General features: G+C 32.6%; 1 protein-coding gene across 14 annotated transcripts in view; it reads right to left on the reverse strand.

The window, feature by feature from the left end:
- The window catches only part of LOC118733622 (serine-rich adhesin for platelets-like), a 67,920-nt gene that overhangs the window by 11,838 nt on the left and 36,205 nt on the right, over positions 1–19,877 (reverse strand). For 9 of the 14 annotated variants that reach the window (XM_036463097.1, XM_036463095.1, XM_036463093.1 and 6 more), the window contains exons 2-3: positions 18,922–19,720; positions 328–2,253 (exon numbers count right to left, since the gene is read on the reverse strand). The gene's annotated coding sequence lies outside the window, so the exon portion shown is untranslated. The remainder of the gene's footprint in view (positions 1–327; positions 2,254–18,921; positions 19,721–19,877) is intronic. The other 5 variants (XM_036463096.1, XM_036463101.1, XM_036463094.1 and 2 more) reach the window with 1 other exon arrangement.

The following is a 19,877-nucleotide window of genomic DNA, read 5'->3' on the forward strand; positions in this document are numbered from 1 at the left end:
AAGTATAAGCAATATATGTATGTAAGTAAAATGGAAAATAAAAAAAACGAATGTTAATAAATTTGGAAATAAATACAAAAATTAATTAAATGGCATTGGACCCTAGCGTTGGTAAACAGTAGTAGCTTAGATATACAACAAACATATGAGTATTACAAAGTAATGTATAATAATATAAATACGTTTATTAGTTTACAAACTAGCACAACGAAATTAGTAAAGCCTTTATGTAAATTTACTAATAATGAAAGATTGCACACACACATATTAATAGTATTTGCAAGATACAAGATATAACTGAAAAACGTAACCAACTCATGCTCATACCTATTACTTTTCACTTAGTAATCCAAGAGGAACTGATCAAAGCAACCGCATGACATGCAGGTGGATCAGTGATAAAACGAACGAACGTTATTGTTACTGTTGGCGTTGATGCTGTCGCCGCAATAGTTGCAATTATAGTAGTTATATATCACTTGCTGCTGTCGTTGTTGTAGCGGTTTCGTAAATCGATGACACTTTTTTTTGTACTGTCGATTTCATAGAAATTAAGACAGCTCTTTTGCATAGCCAAGCGCTGATAATTTACGAACAATGGCGGCTACTAAAGCAACAATCACTGGCCACCACAAGGCGACGACGACAACCTGCATTTGAGCTGTTGGTGTTGCCGTAGCCGTGCGGCGTTGCCCCTATCACTGCTACCGCTGCTGCTGTGGTTATTCTTCTTCTGCCAGTGGTTGTTCCTCTCTAAGCCAGTCGTTTGCTCAATGATACGCTGTAATCGTCGGTAGTTGTCGTTATGGTTGTTGTAATGAACGCAATTTACTTTGTAGAATCTAAGCATTTTTCGTGGCAACATTCGATTCAGCGATAGCAATGTGCAAGGGTGCGTACAACATGATTTTGAAATTTAGCTTTTCTTGTTGCTGCATTTTTTGCGACAATGCCATGGACTCAGAAAGTGTTGCAACAAACATATTTAGGCGACTTTTCTCTAGACATATGTACATTAAACATATACTATAATATACATATGCATGTATATATGTATGTAGGTTGCGGAAGGATAAACTGTTCTTGCGCTCCGTAGATTATTTATTTATTTACTTGGATTTGTTATTAATCTACTTCTACGGGAGTTTTTGTTTTGCTTTAAATTCTTTGGTTTGAAATGGTGTTCATTCATAAATTCCTTTACTGCTGATGCGAACAATATTTTTTGTTCTACTAACAAAACGCGCCTTCTTTTTAGTATTGATTAATATTTTACTTGTTTACTTTTTCGGTTGATATTTTTTTATCAAGTGCATTTATATTTTTACGATGTGTCTTTGCCGAATAGGATTTGTAATTGGACCAAAAATTAGTGTTGACAAAACTTGTTAAAATGCTTGTAGCGAAATGTGAACAAAAAATTGATAGTTGTGTTGGTTTTTGAGTTCAACCTCTTTCAAATTATATTCAAATCATATTGAATTTGTGTTTATCTACGGGCGCTCCTCCTTCTTGATGATACGGGGGCGGGACCGTTGTTGTTACGTTTTTAATTTGCTTGCATTTGCTACTTGATAATTAGGCATTGCATTATTGTAACATTGGCTTATCGACGATTGTTGTTGTTAATGTGATGTTTAGGTCAATTTTCACTGCTCTCGGTTGTTGTCTTCGGCAGCAGTTGCTGCTGCTATTCACAGTGTGATCGTTTTTTGTTTAAACAATTGTATGCAACTTATGTAACTCTGTTCAGAATTACTGATTTTCTTAAGTTGAATTTCTTCTACTTATGCAGTTTAGGCCAAATAATGTTCTTTAATTTACGAATTTATTTTTATTATTATTTTTAGTTATGTTGTTCTCGATGACTTCTTGCAGTCGTGTTGGTATGTATGTATTTTGTTTTTAAATGGAAATTAGGTTTAGGTCTATTGGGAGTTTTTATTTTAGAAGTTGGTTTTTTGCAACTTAAGTTATGGTATCTGCTGATCTTAACTCGTTGGCCGATTTGGAGGGGTTATAGGGTGCTCGTCGTCGTCGTTCTGCGTATGTGTGTGTATGTGTGTCTGTATGTTATGTGGACGTGACTATTGCGCAATGCAATGCTGTGGACTGCTGCTGCTGTTGCTGCTGCTCCTGTTGCTGTTGATTGACTTCAACTGCATTTAGTAATCCATTTTGGCTTTCATTTGAGTGTTATGGAACTGAATTCGCTTCGGAATTATTCCACACTTATATAAGGTGCTTTTGATACTGAAATGAGAAAGATATAGACGAATATATTTTTTTATTGTGCAATACAAATATTTTTAACAATATTCACGCAAAAATTGATGAGCATTGGGATTTATATCTGGCTATGGGCTAAGGACTCTCACTTCAGCAACATTCCCCAAAAACTCTTTTGGGAATTTTTATGCTATTTCAACAACATTGGGTTAGTATATGTACATAAGTATATAAGTATGCATAAGGTTTGGAAAAAGGCGATGGCACAGGCATAGATAAGGAGGTGGGAAAAGAGACCGTGTGCCGTTTCACACGATCCGATTGACAAATAGGCGGGCCTAGTCTAATCAGTACAACTGCATTTTTAGTTTCCGATTTTGTGTCAAAATACAAAGCATCAGTCTCTTTTATTTCAAAACCGCACTAGAAGAAAAAGTCTAAATTGCGCAACCTAGCAATAATTAAACATAAGTGGCAAACAATATCACTTGGAAATGGGATTGCTATAGATATGTCCAATACCGTGCATACATACATATACAGTTGTCCACAAAATAATAGGAGTGGGATATTTTAACCTGGTTTGGTTATTTGTCTTTAGTTTATTTTAATGTTTCGTATTTTTTGTAAAAGCCTAGCTGGTAATACAACAAACACCATATAAACTTACATTTTCAAGTTTGTACAAAAATTATAAAAATTCTGCAAATTTTCAAACTATTTAACCAGAATCTTTAGAAAATATGTTGGTATGCAGTTTTGTAGCCCATTCAATTCTAGTCTGAAGAAGTGCAAGTTTCAAGCTGCTAAAAAATTCCGTTGATTTTTGAGAATTTTTTCGGTTGAAGGTGTTTCACGTTTTTTCCATACAAAGTATGTTCGACAATTTTCTTTTATATGGGGACAGTACCAGCAAAAAAAATTGCCAAAAATCAACGGAATTTTTTAGAAGCTTGAAACTTGCACTTCTTCAGACTAGAATTGAATGGGCTATAAAACTGCATACCAGAATTTTCTCTGAAGATTCTGATTAAAAAGTTTGATATTTTGGTGAAAATTTACAGAATTTTAATAATTTTTGTACAAAGGTTGAAATCTGAATTTATTCGTTGTTTGTTGTATACCCAGCTTGACTTTTGTATAAAAATAATAAACATTAAATAAACAAAAGACAAATAGCAAAAACTGACCAAAATAACGCCCTCCTATTATTTTGTGGACCACTGTACGTACATAAATGTAAGCTGTATTTTTAGCGCAATATGTTTATCTGAATATCTACTTATAATAATTTAGTCATTAGCTTTGCATTCACACTACAGTTATTACTGCAAAAATCAACTATATGTAGCTAAGGAGAGCTGTGGAGGTGTTACGAGATCAATGTATATAAATATATAAATTAAAGTCAGTTTTATTTGCCTACTTTTTGTTTGCTAAAAGACATGTGCTTTGCATTTCCAAATAGAAGCATACATACATACATAAGTACGCATAAAATAAACATATGTACGTCTAGCCATTTAAATAAGTATAAGCAGAGTTACAGCTGTTGTCCTGCACTTGTTGCTTCAGCTGATAAAATGTTAATTACATATTCGAAATGTGTGTACACAAACATGTAGGTACATAGTTTGTAAAAATAATGTGGATGTATTTGCTATGTTCATTTATTTAGACCCATGAATGTGTACATTCTTATCGGTTGCTCCAAATGGTGTACATATGAATGTACAATAGGTACTTTGCTAATAAAATAAATAAATTACTTGTAACAATACTTAAAGAGAGTAGAAGGTAAGTGTATGGCATTGGTATTACACTCTATAAAACCACACAAAAATAAATAAAAGAATCAAATTAAGTAAAACATCCAGAAGAATGATGCATTCTCAATAGCGACTAATATTTGCTTACTATGTATTTCCATTAAACATTTGAGCGTCTAGCTCAGTGGTGTCCAACTGAGTCCGCACCGAAAGTTACTTTTAAACTATTGCTATGCTTTGTGGGCACCGCGTAAATTAGCTTCAATCTTAATTGATCCCTATAAAAATCTTTATTTATTAATAAAATTTATACACGACTGGATCCATTTCAAATTATTCAGGCAGTCCGATGGTATATCGAGAATCGACTTCAGAATAAAATATGTTTTTCTGCTTGAAAAATAAATAAACACGTATTTTTTTAATTTTCAAAGCATTGCTTTTGAATTTTTTACGAGTTTGTCAAAAAAATTATTTTGTAAAAATGTTTTTAAAATCTTTTAGTTTCCTTAATTTTGAAGAAATTCGGCTGCTGCAAAGGTTATTGTACCGCGTTTTTTGTACTTTTTTAAAATTGATCAACAAATGTGAAAAATATTGATAAACGATAACAATATTACGATTTTATACAAAAAAAAAAAAAATAATTAAAATTACAAAAATACGTATTCATTTATTTTTCAATCAGAAACATATTTTATACTTCAGTTAATTCTCGATATGCCATCGGATTGCTTGCATGATTCCAAATGGATCCAGTCACAGCTAGCTAAAATAAAAGAATGTGCATAACTAAAGAACATTCGTTGTATTGTGACAACAACAATTCCTCTTAATTGATAAATCCGTGTTTACATTATGATTCATAAATCATTTTTTTTGAAAAAGATAATACTGGTTCCATAAAGAACATTTTGACACCTGAGGGGAAGATCGATCTATCTGGGCAGCCAGTTCGAAAACGCCCTAACTCAGAAAACTTTTCTAGAACGCTTTATTCCAGTATTTGGTTGAAGAACGCCCTATCGTAAAATTTGATCGAAGAACGTCCTATCTCAGAATTCGGTTAGAAACGCCCTATCTCAGCACATTTTCAATATATTTTCAGAACTGAAATTTACACTTTCGCACTTACAACCGGGAACGGCGTAGTTAGGTACAGAGTATTTTTCTGTCCATCTTTTGGTTTGGGGCGCCTAAAATACAGGTCGCGAGCTACTAGGTGCCCGCGAACTACCGGTTGGACAACACTGCTCTGGCTGGTTTAGGGGTATACAGTGCAAGCAGCGGAACGGCGATTAGTTACTAGACCAACACCAACTCGCCTGTATTAATTCCAAATAATACAATTTGAAATGAATTTAGCTCGAATAAAAAAATCAACCGTTCAGTGAAAGAAAAAAAATACGATGAAATTAAAAAAATTATAATTTTAGCCTGTTGCTAGGGCCACATTATTGAAAAAAAGAGTAAACGATAAAACAAAAATTAGAAATAAATGCGCTGATAAGTAGCAGCAAATGAAGAGAACAACAACGCAATGATTGTGCAAATAATAGAAGCCATTCAAAAGACAACAGTGTGATGAATCACCCATAGACAATAATTACTATATACGTATGTAAGTATTTTACTTTATTTTTCTTAGATGCATTTTGCTAATGAATAAGGAGTGCGGAAAAAATTAGCAAGAACAAAAAAATATACATACAACAATAACAACTAATAAGGCAATGAGTTGAAGGTGAAAAAATTGTGCTGGTCGGTTCAAACAAAAGATAATAAAATAAATTTAAATGCATGTAGCTAAATAGTACGAGCATGAAGTAGGGCACACGTACGCATAATAGATAAGATAGTGACGTAATTGCTGATAAGAAATGTTAGAATGAGGTTATGTTAATTTCAATTCACAGATGACAAAGAAGCAATAATGAAAAGAATATAAACAAAAAAGCAAAAAATACAATTAATCCATTGCTGTTTCCGAAAAGCTGAATTAGAATAGTCTAAAATTTTAAATTATTATTAAATAGTAAATCATTACGCAAAATATCTTATCTATACTAACATATATAAAGGTTAAAGTACAATTAAAAAAACTATAAGATAAAGACAAAGAAGAAGATGAATTTAACTACCAAATATAATGACAAATGTGGGGTGAATATATAGCTGAAGAAAATAATGAAGATAAAAATCTGGTTAAAGGTAAAGGAAAAGAAAAAGTAAATAAAAAGATAGACGAAGAAAAAGACAACTGAAGAATGAGATATGCTATGCTATGTTATGGTATGTTATGTTGTGTTATGTTGTTCAACGTATTTCGCCTCACTTCAAATCACCTTAACTAACCTCACATCAATTCTCAATCCAAGTTAACTCACCTCACCCCAACTCACCTCATTTACACTAAACTCATCCCAACTAACCTTAACTTATATAAACTCACCTCACCTTAACTCACTTTACTTCAATTCACTTAATTTTAACTCAACTGTAGGTATGTACTCCCTTTAATTTTAGTGGTTGAATTTCAACCTATCGGCGAACACTAGTTCGAACTGCGAAGTAAATTGTCCTCAAATTGCTTCTTCAAATCTATCTCCCGACAATAGGAAGGTATATCTGAATTATTTCTCTTATCACCAAATTAATTCCGTTAAAGGTTGATACTTTCTGCGCGAGTCCGGAACTTTAAAGCTAATACTTAATTTGCAAGAAAGCAAAGATGGTTTTGTGATCTACGACTCCGCTTTGAAAAATTATATTCCAAATCATTTTCATCATATTTAGCTTTACTTCGCAAGTGAAGTGATTTGGAAAAAACTTAGAGAATCGGGTGTTTTATTGCAACCCCAACCTTTCAAAAGAATCCGGAAACGCTAGTAAAAAAATATTCGACAAAATTCTGACTTTGCAATGCATAATAATTCCTAAAAAGACATGCTTATAATAATTATATATAAAACCGAATACGAATGCCACGCCTTCCCTCCCAACTCACACGGTGACATAACCTTAATCAAATACTTACATTCTCAAAGTCAATGATAATACAAATGCACTCTTTATATTGAGTTTTCAGGCATTTAATTGGGTCATTGGGGGTGCGCAGCGCATCGCAAAGCCCACAACGAGTCAGTGTCAGTGAGTTTCAACTTACTAAAACTGATAGTAAAAGTAACAACAAAACGTCCGTATACGGTAAGGTGGGGTGGTGCCGTTACTGGCGGCTTGCCGTTTTTCACACAGTCACAAACCGTCAAATGAAAAATTCGGCAAAAGCCCACAATTCCACTAGTTATCGCAAGAAAAGTAAAACGCCAAAACGGGTCACAACCCAATTTTGCTTTCATGGCTGTGTTACCGCACGCCATCGCCCAACTCACTTATGTACATACATATGTACATATTTATGAACCCTGCAAGACATTGCTGAGCACTTTAGGCAAAAATTCTAACATATTTACACTTTTATTTTTGTAGTATCCCTGCAAGCCAAAGTTCCCGAAATCTTAAGGAAATCGTTAGGAGTATCTCATTTCTGTAACGATTTTTTTACGAATTTTCAAAGAAAATTATATGAAGTGGTTGACACGAACTCGTAAAGAAATTTCTGTACGAAAAACAAAGAAAATTCTGAAAGATATTCTTCACAGAGCACCATTATTTTCGTTGCTTCACAGATTTTCTTTCGAAATTTCGTAAAAGAATGGAGGTGTGCGTAATTTATTTCATTTTAGAAATTTCGGCAAAAAATCGAACTAAATCTTAACGAATTCTTTAAAACTTCTTTACAATGCAGTATACTCTGAAAAAATGGGTTGAAGGGATGGCATTAATGAGTAGTTTGTTTGACTATTAGTACTGAGGACTTTCTGATGACAACATTGAGGGGAAAGTACTCAATTTTTGCCCATTTCCTGAACGAAAATGAGGACTTTTGTATTTAGCGATAATGATAATATGAACACTCACATGATACCCAGCTGTCTTGTAGGGAATTTATGTAGTTTCTTTTTTGGACGAGAGTGTTGGGGGGGGAGGGAGTGAAAGTTTTCAGCTAGTATGTGAATTCAATACCATCGCGCGGCACTTGCACTTGTAGGAAGAGCTGACGTGCTTTTCACGTGCACAGTTAAGAGAGGCGTAGGTATGTACAGACTGCATACTTACATATGTATGTACGTACATAGAAGCCGCTAAAATAAATAAATGAGCGGTAAAATTGCAATACATAAAATGATGTAAAAAATTTGTGAACATAGTGCATATGCACACGCACCCGAAGAAAAAATAAAATATTAGTAGCTAAAAAACGTTCAATGAGGAAAACGAATGCACTAACAAATGCATTACTACAAGTATGTACATAATTATGAATCCCGAGCGCTACACGAAACACAAAGCCGAATTGCATAGTTGCACAAGCAACTGCGCTCTGTACACGGGTGGCAAGGTGGCAAAGGCGACAATGCAGAAATACTTGGCAAATAAACGTTTTGAAATCATATACTCTTTGCAGTGGCCGCTGGCGAGAGCAAAAACAGAAAAAGATGGTAGAAAAACGATGGCTAAAAACAATTGCATTAGTTTTTCTCGGCTTTTTACACTACTCAGCAAAGTGGGCAAGGCAAAGAAGGCAGGACAGCTGCGAGCCGGCAGAAGTGAACGCGCGACTATGGCACATTGCAGTCAGGGTTGCCAGAAATTGTTCGTGAAAAATCTGCCTGGTGAAGATTCAATCCGCAAAATTCGCAAGAAAATATAAAGAAAACGTTTTGTGCAACAAATATCTGTAAGTAAAGTTAAATTAAAAAAAAAACGTCAATTTTGTTTACATCGTTTTGTCTTTTTCAACCGACTTAAAAAAAGGAGAAGGTTATACAAAATTCGTCGGAATATTTTTTTTATGTATGTTACCGCATAACTTTGGACCATGTCAACCGATTTCGATAATTTTCTATCGGAAAGATTGTCTCCGAGGTGATTCCATACTCATTTGGTTTAGAATCGATCATTAGATCATGAATAAATTTAACGGTACTCCTAAATTTTTATATGAGAATTTAAGTGGGCTGTGTTTTTTGCTTAAACATTTCTTGTTACCAATAAATTTTTTAAAAATTAAATGAAATCAAAAAATATATACAGTTTCTTTTTAAAACTATAAAAACTAGAAATTAAAAAAAAAAAACAATTGAAAAGAAAAAAAAAACAACAGTATTAAAAAACAAAAATAGATAAATGTTAAAAATTCAAGAAAGTATAAAAATATAAGAAAATTAAATGAAAATAAAATCAAAAAAGAAAAAATATAAAATATGAAAAAAATAAAAAAATTATTACAATTAAAAAAACTAAATACTAAAAAATAATTTACGATTTAATGCAAACTCTAAAAATTAACAAGGAAATTAAATTAAATAATAATCAATGAAATTAAAATAAGAATTTCTCTTTTTAAAACAATAAAATCTAAAAATAGAAAGAAATTTAAATTATAACTAGAAAAAATTACAGTTAAAAAAATACAAAATAAAAATATTTTGCCATCTGTCTTTCATTTGCCTTACGAAAGACTTTTTTACCATTTTAGAATGATCAGTATATTTGGGGACGGGAGATCCCATTGGAGTAGAAATCTACTCAATAAAAATAATGCCCCATTTATATCCAAATTAATAAATATTTGTAAATATTAGCTTTAAAATGATTTAATATACAGTGACGCAAACAAATGACCACGTCTTGTTTACTTTTTTATATTCGCAATGTTTTTATACCCGAGCGCACTTGTGCACAAGGGTATTATAACTTTGTTCACATAACGGTTGTTTGTAACAGGCAAAACGAATCGAGATAGATATAGACAAATGTATACATAAATGATCAGAATGAAAAGAGAAATCGATTAAGCGGTGACTGTCTGTCCGTCCGTCCGTCCGTCCGTCCGTCCGTCCGTCTGTGCACACGATAACTCGAGTAAAAATTGAGATATCTTAACGAAACTTGGTACGTGAACTTCTTTTGGACGTGGGACGGACGGTATTGAAAATGGGCGAAATCGGACTTTAGCCACGCCCACTTCCCATATAACGGTAATTTCCAGAAATACGAAAACTGCGATATTTTAGTAACTACTGAAGATAATCCACTCAAAATTGATACTTACAATGAGTTTCAGAGGGAAAATATGAATATTATAAATTTTTGGCAAATGGGCGTAGCCACGCCCACTTATGGTTACATGTGTATATCTTGGTAACCGCTGCACCAATTTCTTCCAAACTTGGCACAGTTGTTGGCCTTAGTACAGCATACTAAATGGCTGAAAATTTTAAAAATCGGACAATAACCACGCCTACCTCCCATATAACGGTAATTTTCAGAAAAACGAAAACTGCGATATTTTAGTAACTACTAAAGATAATTCACTCAAAATTGATATATGAGTTTTAGACGAAAAATAAGAATATTACAAAATTTTGGCAAATGGGCGTAGCCACGCCCACTTATGGTTACATGTGTATATCTTGGTAACCGCTACACCAATTTCTTCCAAACTTGGCACAGTTGTTGGTCCTGGTACAGCATACCAACTTGCCGAAAATTTCTAAAATCGGACAATAACCACGCCCACATCCCATATAACGGTAATTTTGAGAAATACAAAATCTTCGATAAATCAGTAAATATTGAAGCTAATTTATTCAAAATTGATGATTGCAACAATTATTTACCAAGAAATCAAAATTTTTGGAAAATGGGCGTAGCACCGCCCACTTGTGACCACATATATGTATCTCGCTAACCGTTCTAGCAATTTGCACCAAGCTCGGTATGGTTATTGTGCTTGCCACATAAAAGCAAACCGTTGAAAATTGTTGAAATCGGACTAAAATTGAGGCCGCTTTTCATATAACGGTAAATTTCAGATATGCTTGAAATTTCAATATTTCGAAATTTAAGGACGCTAATTTACTTAAAATGTATACACCCCGGCTTACCATCTAGCGGTAGCTTTCGGAAAGGTGAAAGACATATATTTAATACGTGCGCCGGGTATTTAATGTTCGGCTCCGCCCGAACTTAGACTTTCTTACTTGTTCGAGCTAAATTTTAAAAAGTAAAATTTTTAATCTGAATCTTTAGAACATTTTTGGGGATGTAGTTTTATAGTCTATACAATTTTAGTCAGATGAAGTGCAAGTTTCAACCGGTTAAAAAATCCCGTTGATTTTTGAGAATTTTTTTTTTTGGTGACAGATTTTCGCACTTTTTTCAATATAATCAAGGATTTCTTATGAAATAAAGTGCGAGAGACCGTTAGCCACGGGATTTCAAAAAATCAACGCTATTCTTTGTAAATTGCACTTGTTACATACGAAAACCGAAGAAAGCAGTTTCCAAAAAAAGAGTGGCAAAAATCAATGCGATTTTTTAGCCGGTTGAAATTTGCACTTCATTAGACTAAAATTCTTTGGGCTATAAAATTGTTCTAAAGATTCAGATTAAAAGGTTGAAATTTTGATGAACATTTTTTGAATATTCCTAAATTTTGTATAAAGCTTGAAACTGTGATTTATATGGTTTTGGTTAAAACTTGGACGGTATTTTTATAGAAAAATTACAAAAGAATTTAGCTCGAAAAACATTACGAATATTAAAAAAAAAATCAACACGTGGTCATTTGTTTGAGTCACTGTATCTTAATTTTCATTTAAATCAATATTACGTCGCTCTATGTCGTTTATTTTTAGGTAATACCGTTTAAAGTGGTGGTTTCCCTTTTGTGACGAGTTTTTGTTTTACTTAAATTAATCAGAGAGAAACCCCTTTAATTAATTTTAAAGACAAATATGCGCTTCTGGCAACACTGATTGCACTGCGAAAATACGCTCGTGTGATAGATATGAATAAAATCCACAGATGCAACGAAGATAGCGAGTAGTTCACGAGCATGCATTCAAACTAGATATGTTTGTATGTATGTACCCAACAGTGATAATAAGTAAGCACATACAAGCTATGAGATGCATACATAAGGGGTATTCACCAAACTAAGCAAGTGACCTTTCACTCGGGCAGAAGACTTGATTAGCTGAAGCAATAACTTTGGCAACATTCGTTGGTTTGAGCTAAACAACTCGTTTGCTCCAGTGGCAAGTCACTTGCACCATTTGGTGAATACCCCTATAGATCCATGGGCAAAGCAGAGAGATTTATGTTACATACATACATACTACCTCTTTATTTTAGCAAATGTACAATTTTTTCTACGTCCATATATACATATCTATTTATGTATGCAATTGCAAAAAGTAGGCGAAAAAACCGCTTCGGAGAGAGAAAATTGGGGAGAGCAAAATACAACAAAGAGTCATACGTTAAAAAATAGTCAATATATGGAAGTGAAAATGAAAACTAAAAAGGAAAATGAAGGCGATAAAAAATGAAAATGTAAAAAAAACGCAAGGTAAGCTAGTCTGAAGCAACAATTATTGCACATACAAACACACAAATGTGCACATGCATGTAAATAAATAAATGCAATACACTGCTATCAGTTCGTAATAAATAGAAGTAGCAATAACAGTACCGTATATGAACACGCAATGGCATATTTACTACTATTTACATGCATACATGCGGACGCCGAACTGCACGCAAATCGATCGTTGCAAGTGCACATGTTTTATCTATTTATTCGCATACATACATACATATGTGTACTATATGTGTGTATGTATGTTCTCAAATTTCCCTGTAGGATCTCGGAATAGACCACCACACCACACCACACCATACCACAAACTAGACTTCAGGTGATTGTAAATAGACCAAAGTTTGATCGAAGCACATGTAAAATTCTGTTTACATTTAACATTGAACGTCCTAGGCTCGGACCAATTGTCTTCTGCATGACATTGCCACCCATTTTAGATCAAAACTCATACCTTATGCATTGCATACGAATAACTTATAGTACAATTCACCTGTTTTACATTACATTTTTGGACTATTTTTGGTCTAGATACAAAACTACTACATATACGATTGAGTGTATTTTTCGAGCCATTGGTCCAATCTTTCCTTCAGTGTTATTTGCTGCAATAGAAATCGGTCGCAATAATTCCCAATGTCTTGGTATATGTAGGTACTTGTATTTTCACATGATAATCAAAAAAGGAAATCAAAAGTAAATCCATATGCATTGCGAACAAAATTATTTTCTTACAATGAGAAACCGAATTATAACTTTACGACACTCACATATTAACAAGATTTGACCATTTAGCTTAATATTTTTTTATTTTAATTATTTGTTTATAAAAATACAGTATATTTTTTAACAAAAACAATATAAATCCAAGTATCAATCTTTGTGCAAAATTTGAAAAGGAATCAACCAATCAATGGCAAATTCGAGCTACTTTAAACTTGCACTTTGTTATAATAAAATTGTATGGGCTACAAAACTGCATACTTAAAATATTTCTAAAAGTCGAATTGAAAAGCTCGACATGTTTATGCAAGTTCGTTGATTTCTTTTCAAATGTATGGCTTTTGTTAAAGAACCCTGCAAGAACAGTGACTATCATTTGACAAATCATTTGAGTGGCAAGACTGATAGAGATTTCTGTCACTGGCTACCTACAAGTTTCTATCAAATTCTAAAGGGCAGTGTGAAAAATCTGATGTAAATATTTGTGTACATGTGATCTTCCGTCTTCCTCCAACTTATGGCCTTATTTAATGGCCTCTTTTTACCTTTTGCAAATGTGTTAGTAAGATAAATGAGAATGTGTTAGTTTCCATCACACAATTCTTGTAGGGAATATACTAAATTTTTATAGACAAATAGATACAATTAAAAAAAGTAAGTGCGCCTGGGCCACACTGGAGAAGTGATACACACATATGTACATACATACATACATACATACATCTACTTTTGCTTAAGGTTATATTTTTTGTCTTTTTTCTATCTAGATCCCTACCTCTACCCCTGTTCGTTCTAATCACATTTATCTTATTCTGTTTTTTCGATAACAAAATCGATAAAAATTTCGATAGCAAAATCGATAATAATATTGGTAGCAAAATCTATTAGACTCGATAAAAATATCCATAACAAAATCGATAAATATCGATAACAAAATCAATAAACATCGATAACAAAATCGATAAACATCGATAACAAAATCGATAAACATCGATAACAAAATCGATAAACATCGATAACAAAATCGATAAATAGCGATAAAAAATATCGCTAACAAAATAGTTAAAAAATATCGATTACTAAATCGATAACAAAATGGAGAAAAATATCGATTATTATATCGATAAGTTCCGAAAATATCGATAGCAAAATTGATAAAAATATCGATAAAAAATCGATAACAAAACCGATAAAAATATCGATTATTTTAGCGATAAGTTCCGAAAAACTCTAAAATCCCAAAATAGTTCCCAGATTGAGTCTCTGTGTCTCTATATTTTTTCCTCTTTAATTACCATTATTTTAATCTTTCTTCCCCTATCTTCATCTTTACTTTTATCGGTATCCTCATCCTCGTCTTTCTCTTTACTTTTATGTTTATCATTTTCTTCAACTACATATTCCCCTTCACCTTTGCCCTTATATATATATAAGTCAAGTGTTTAAATTTACTTTGGTCTTCATTTTTGCCTTTATCTTTACGCATCTTTGTTTTTATTTTTACCTTTGCCTTTATTCTTTTCTTTATCTATGTACGTAGTCACCTTTACTTTCATTCTTGTAGAAAATACTTATATGTAATAGTGATGCGCCTAAAAGATGCAGCGATTCCATTCTCAAAACCTGATGACAGTACGAATTGGAATTTATTTAAATTTCCATTCTTGAAGTAACCTGGTTTTTAGTTTTTTAAACTATAATTTTTTTTTTATTTGCAATCATATTATGGTGTATTATTATTATTATTATATATATTTTTTCAATCAAATAGTAAAGTTATTTTGACAGTATATGCAGGCAGGTTCTGCAATTCACTTTCGAGTGAATTTCAATCAAACTCGCTTTGAATTCAAATTGGCAGGGGTTGAGACTCACTCGGAAGTGAATTGCAGAACCTGCCCGATAATGTCATTGGAATTACTGAAATTCAACAACAGCTGATCTTGGCATTAGCTGTAAAGAAGGCATATGTATGCGATCCTCTTTTGGATTTTATGAATATTTGTGAGCATTCGTTTTGTAGTTGTTCTCAACGATTCCAACGATGCCATGGTGCACTGCTCCATATAAACGTGAGAAGGCAAACAAAAAACGAACACCTCAGCTCACCACCCACAACATATTTAAGCGTATTAAGAGTATACAGCACACATGACACTTATGAAATTGAAATTTGAGATGCTCTTATTAAAAATGTATCTGTTATATAAGTCAATTAACATGTACAAATAAGTTATCGAATACATATATGTAAACAAAGTGCTTATCTAATAATATGTTTTGGAAGTTATGAATACCAACGTCACGAACTGGTAGGTGCAGTGAATTTATGAGATAAACAAAATGCTATCATTATATACTCATTTTGCAAATATGATACACATGTACTTATGTACGTAAACATATGTATATGTACATTAGACCATATCCACCTACCTTACAGGCTAAAGTGTTTGTGTAAGGCAATTTCTTTTCCATTTTTCGGTTACACCTATGTACTATACAGGGTGTCCTAGACCACTCGTCCATCCCCACTAAAAAATTGGAAAATGTTTTTTATTGAACACCGCAAAAATTTGACCTACTAAATCGTGGATGCTCTATCTTTTTTTTTAACTTTTGTTTGAAACTTTTCTCTCGGAAGTGCCTTTTTCAACCTCTAATTGACCTTCGAACTTTAACTCGTCCTAGAGTTCCTAAATGAGTGACAATGTTTTTATTGGAAAACGAAAAAATATGATTTACCAAGTCGAATATGCTCCATTTAGTAAAATGGGATATACAGTTGTCCACAAATAATAGTATTGCGATATTTTGACCAGTTTTGGCTATTTGTCTTTTGTTGATTTAATGTTTATTATTTTTTTTCATAAAAGTCAAGCTGCGTATACAAAAAACCACCGAATAAATTCAGATTCCAAACTTTGTACACAAATTATAAAAATTTCGCAAATTTTAAGCCAAATTTTTAATTTTTTAATCAGAACCTTTAGAAGCAATTGTGGTATGCACTTTTGTAGCCTATTTAATGCTAATATAACGAAGTGCAAGTTTCAAGCTGGAAAAAAATTCCGTTGAATTTTAAAAGAAAATTGTCGAAGATGAGTTGATTTTTTTTTACTTAAACTGCCGTTCGCGTGTTTTGTTAACATACTCATTTTACTTCTATATAAGGCGATATTACTATACTCACCACAGTATTAGGGCATAATATTTAATAAATCGGCGTTTTTAGTTTTTTACCAGGTAGTCAGGATTGTTTTCAAAGGACCATAAATTATAATATATAATTATACATATATATGGGTATCAATTAAAAGAAAAATTCAAAACAAGAGTAATTATAACTTTTGTTTTTAATTATCCTTTTGGAAGATGTCAAAATGTTCTTTAAAAATATTATCCTTCAAGATTTTGAATTTTGAATGCATTTGGAAGAATCTTAATTAAATTTAAATCCTATAAATATGTATAAGGATATTGAAGGATAAAAATGGCAAAGGATATTTGCCTTAAAATAATTTTTTCGATGTCCTTGTGAAAATAAATTAGAATAAAAAACTTTGCATACATTGCGAAAAATTCTCTGTGCCAATACTTTTGTCCGGCACTGTATATATATATGGGTATCAATTAAAAGAAAAATTCAAAACAAGATTAATTATAACTTTTATTTCTAAGTATCCTTTTGGAACATGTCAAAATGTCCTTTAAACATATTATCCTTCAAGAGTTTGAATTTTGAATGCATTTGGAAGAATCTTAATTAAATTTAAATCCTATAAATATATATAAAGGATAAAAATTCCAAAGGATATTTGCCTTCAATTAATTTTTTCGATGTCCTTGTGAAAAATTCTCACGCCCTATTAAAAATTTAAAGATGCAGATCTACTAGAAATGCGTTCAAATATGGGTCACTTATCGAATTTTTCGCATTTCCAAAGTTTTCATGGACGATTAATTCTTGTTATTAATTAAAACTTTAATTAAAAGTCGGCACGGGTTATCGTTATAGTACGGCCATTAAACTTAATATATATGCTATTTAGGCCAAAAAGCAAACATATAGAGGGTTGCATATCAAAATTTGCAAACAAATTTTTTCCATACATATACATATTATTGGGACAGTCTAATGTAGTATGTATGTCTGTATGTGCCCAATATTTAGTAGAAACATGTGGAAAAATTTGTAAAATGATAAAATCTAATTTGGGTAAGGCGATAAATGAAATTGCATAACCTAGAAATAGAAAAAAAAATCATAAAATAATAAAGTTTTTAGCTTTGTACGCAAATATTCAAAATAAAGAAGAAGTGCAAATCACGAATATGTTTGGATGAATGATTACATATGAAGAGGCGAATAGAGTAAATAACCAATAAATAAATGAGAAAAGTGCACGAAGCAGCAGCAGCATACAGACGGATGAGTGCAAAACATAAAGTAAAGGAAAAAAATTTAAGAAAACAATGTGCAGCAAATACAAAATAAAACTGTGAATTGTTAAAAATAAAACAAATTAAAAATGAAAGCCGACCACAAAGCGAATTAGAGACACACAAAAGAGAGTTTCTGGTTAGAGGATGCTCATGAGCATGGCATGGCGGCTGAGAAACCTCACAGAGAACGCGCACGCGAGTACGGAAAATCGGCACACAAATATAGCTAGACATAAGCCCACACCAGTGTTGCCGCGGCCGTATAGTAAAAGTTACCAAAATCGTTAAACAAAATTTACCAAATCCCGTAAAATTTAAGCAACTTATTTAATTAATTTGGGCTTTTCTTACCAAGCTTGGTGGTGGATTTTATAGCTTAACAGTTGCTTAATTCGAAAACTATTACCTACACATTTTTTCAGGCTTTCAACTCCTCCAACTCCTATAATAGTTAGCTGCCCTTTCGCTAGTTTTTTGAATGCATGCATAAAACGAGTTTGGTATCATGTTATCCATAATGTGCATGTTGATCTTGTCAAGCGAATGAGGGGACCTAAGGTCGCCTGCGAACTGTAAATGGTTTTTATGAGAAACGATTTCATGACAGAAAAACACTCAAGAGGTTTGAAAATGCAACGACTGCGGATCGGCAGTTGCCTAGTGCAACATTTCCTGGAACTTTATAGGGGATCCTAAAACAAAATTGAAAAATGGATTGGAATTTGCCTCATAGTCAGAAATGAATTTTTGAAGAAAATTATCCTTTTTGAATATTTTAATCAACAAATTTAGCAAAACGAAGAAAAATTAATCAATTTTGCTTAAATTTAAGCAAAACGGCAACACTGGCCCACACATGTACGCCTACGCTGCATGTTAGCGAATAAATACTACGTGGTTGTATGACAATTGTTTTCTGCAATTTTATTTACTACGTTTTTTTACTTTTGAAATTTTTCTTTTTTTGGATTTTTTGAAACAGAAACTGCTGCACGAGCGAATAAGTATATGCGTCTATGTGTACATTTTTTTGAGCTTCTTGCTTCGACTTTACAGAACACATAACTACGTTATTACGTCAAACAACAACAATGCGATTAGCTTATACGGGAAAACACAGCAACAATTAAGTACAACGGAAGGAAATATGATTTTTTTTTTTAGATTTTTATGGTTTTAAAAAATCTAAAAATAAAATCATATTTTATTTAATTTTTTATACTTGCCGTGCATGTCTTTACGTACATTTATTCGTACATCATCGTTATGTCGTCGTTGTTGTTGTCCGCGCCGAAGTCAGCTGCAATTTTTTTTTTTGTTGTCAAGTTGTGTGTGCTTGTGAGCGTGGAAATATGGGCGTTTGGGTGTGTTGTGACTGAAAATTTTCAGCTGATTTCGATTTTATTGCAGGTTTTCTAATCGCTTCAACAACTGACTGACTCGCTGGCTGACTGACTGACGGCCTGATTGCCTGCGCGACGCGCCCGCTTATTTGTAGAACAACGGTGTTTGCTATTGTTGGCGTTTGGCCCAAAAACGTTGTGTGTTTTGATACGATGATGTCGTCGTAGAGTGTAGGTATATTCGTGTGTATGTTCGTAGCTCGTATTCGTTTTGTTCGTAGTTTTTCGCAGTTGAATAATTACAATTTAATTTTTTTAGGTTTGTCTAACTTATTAGGAAAAATAATAGTTTTAAAATATTTTTTTCATGCGATTTTTTGTTTTTGATTATACAGTTCTCTTTTCAACAAAATTATTTTATTCCTCAATTATGCTTTTATTTGTGGTTTCGTTTTTGTCACGCGTCTAATTTATTTTCGGAAATCATTTTTAAATAATTCGCACATTTTCAGTTTAACGTTCGATTTCTCAGCTCATTCTACTTTTTCTTTTTTTATTTCACGTTTCTTTATGAAATATTTATTTCGCCTGGTTGTTCTTGTGACTTGCGTTATATTTTTGGCGCTCGCCACAGCGTTTCGCTGATTTTCTGCTTCGATTCTCCAATACTACATGCAGTTGTAGTTGTGTCAGCGCGTTTTCTATTTTATTGATTTTTAAACAATTTTTTTTAGTTCATTAATTAGCACAAGGTCGGGGTGTTAGTAGTTAGTTGTTAGCAGAAAAGTGAAAAATTATAATAAAATATAATTAGAAACAGATTATTATGCTTCAAGTAAGATATGTACATATGTATTA

This window comes from Rhagoletis pomonella, unplaced genomic scaffold (assembly GCF_013731165.1).
Source record: "Rhagoletis pomonella isolate Grant_MI unplaced genomic scaffold, Rhpom_1.0 Rhpom_scaffold_00002, whole genome shotgun sequence".
Classification (NCBI taxonomy): Eukaryota; Metazoa; Arthropoda; class Insecta; order Diptera; family Tephritidae; genus Rhagoletis; species Rhagoletis pomonella.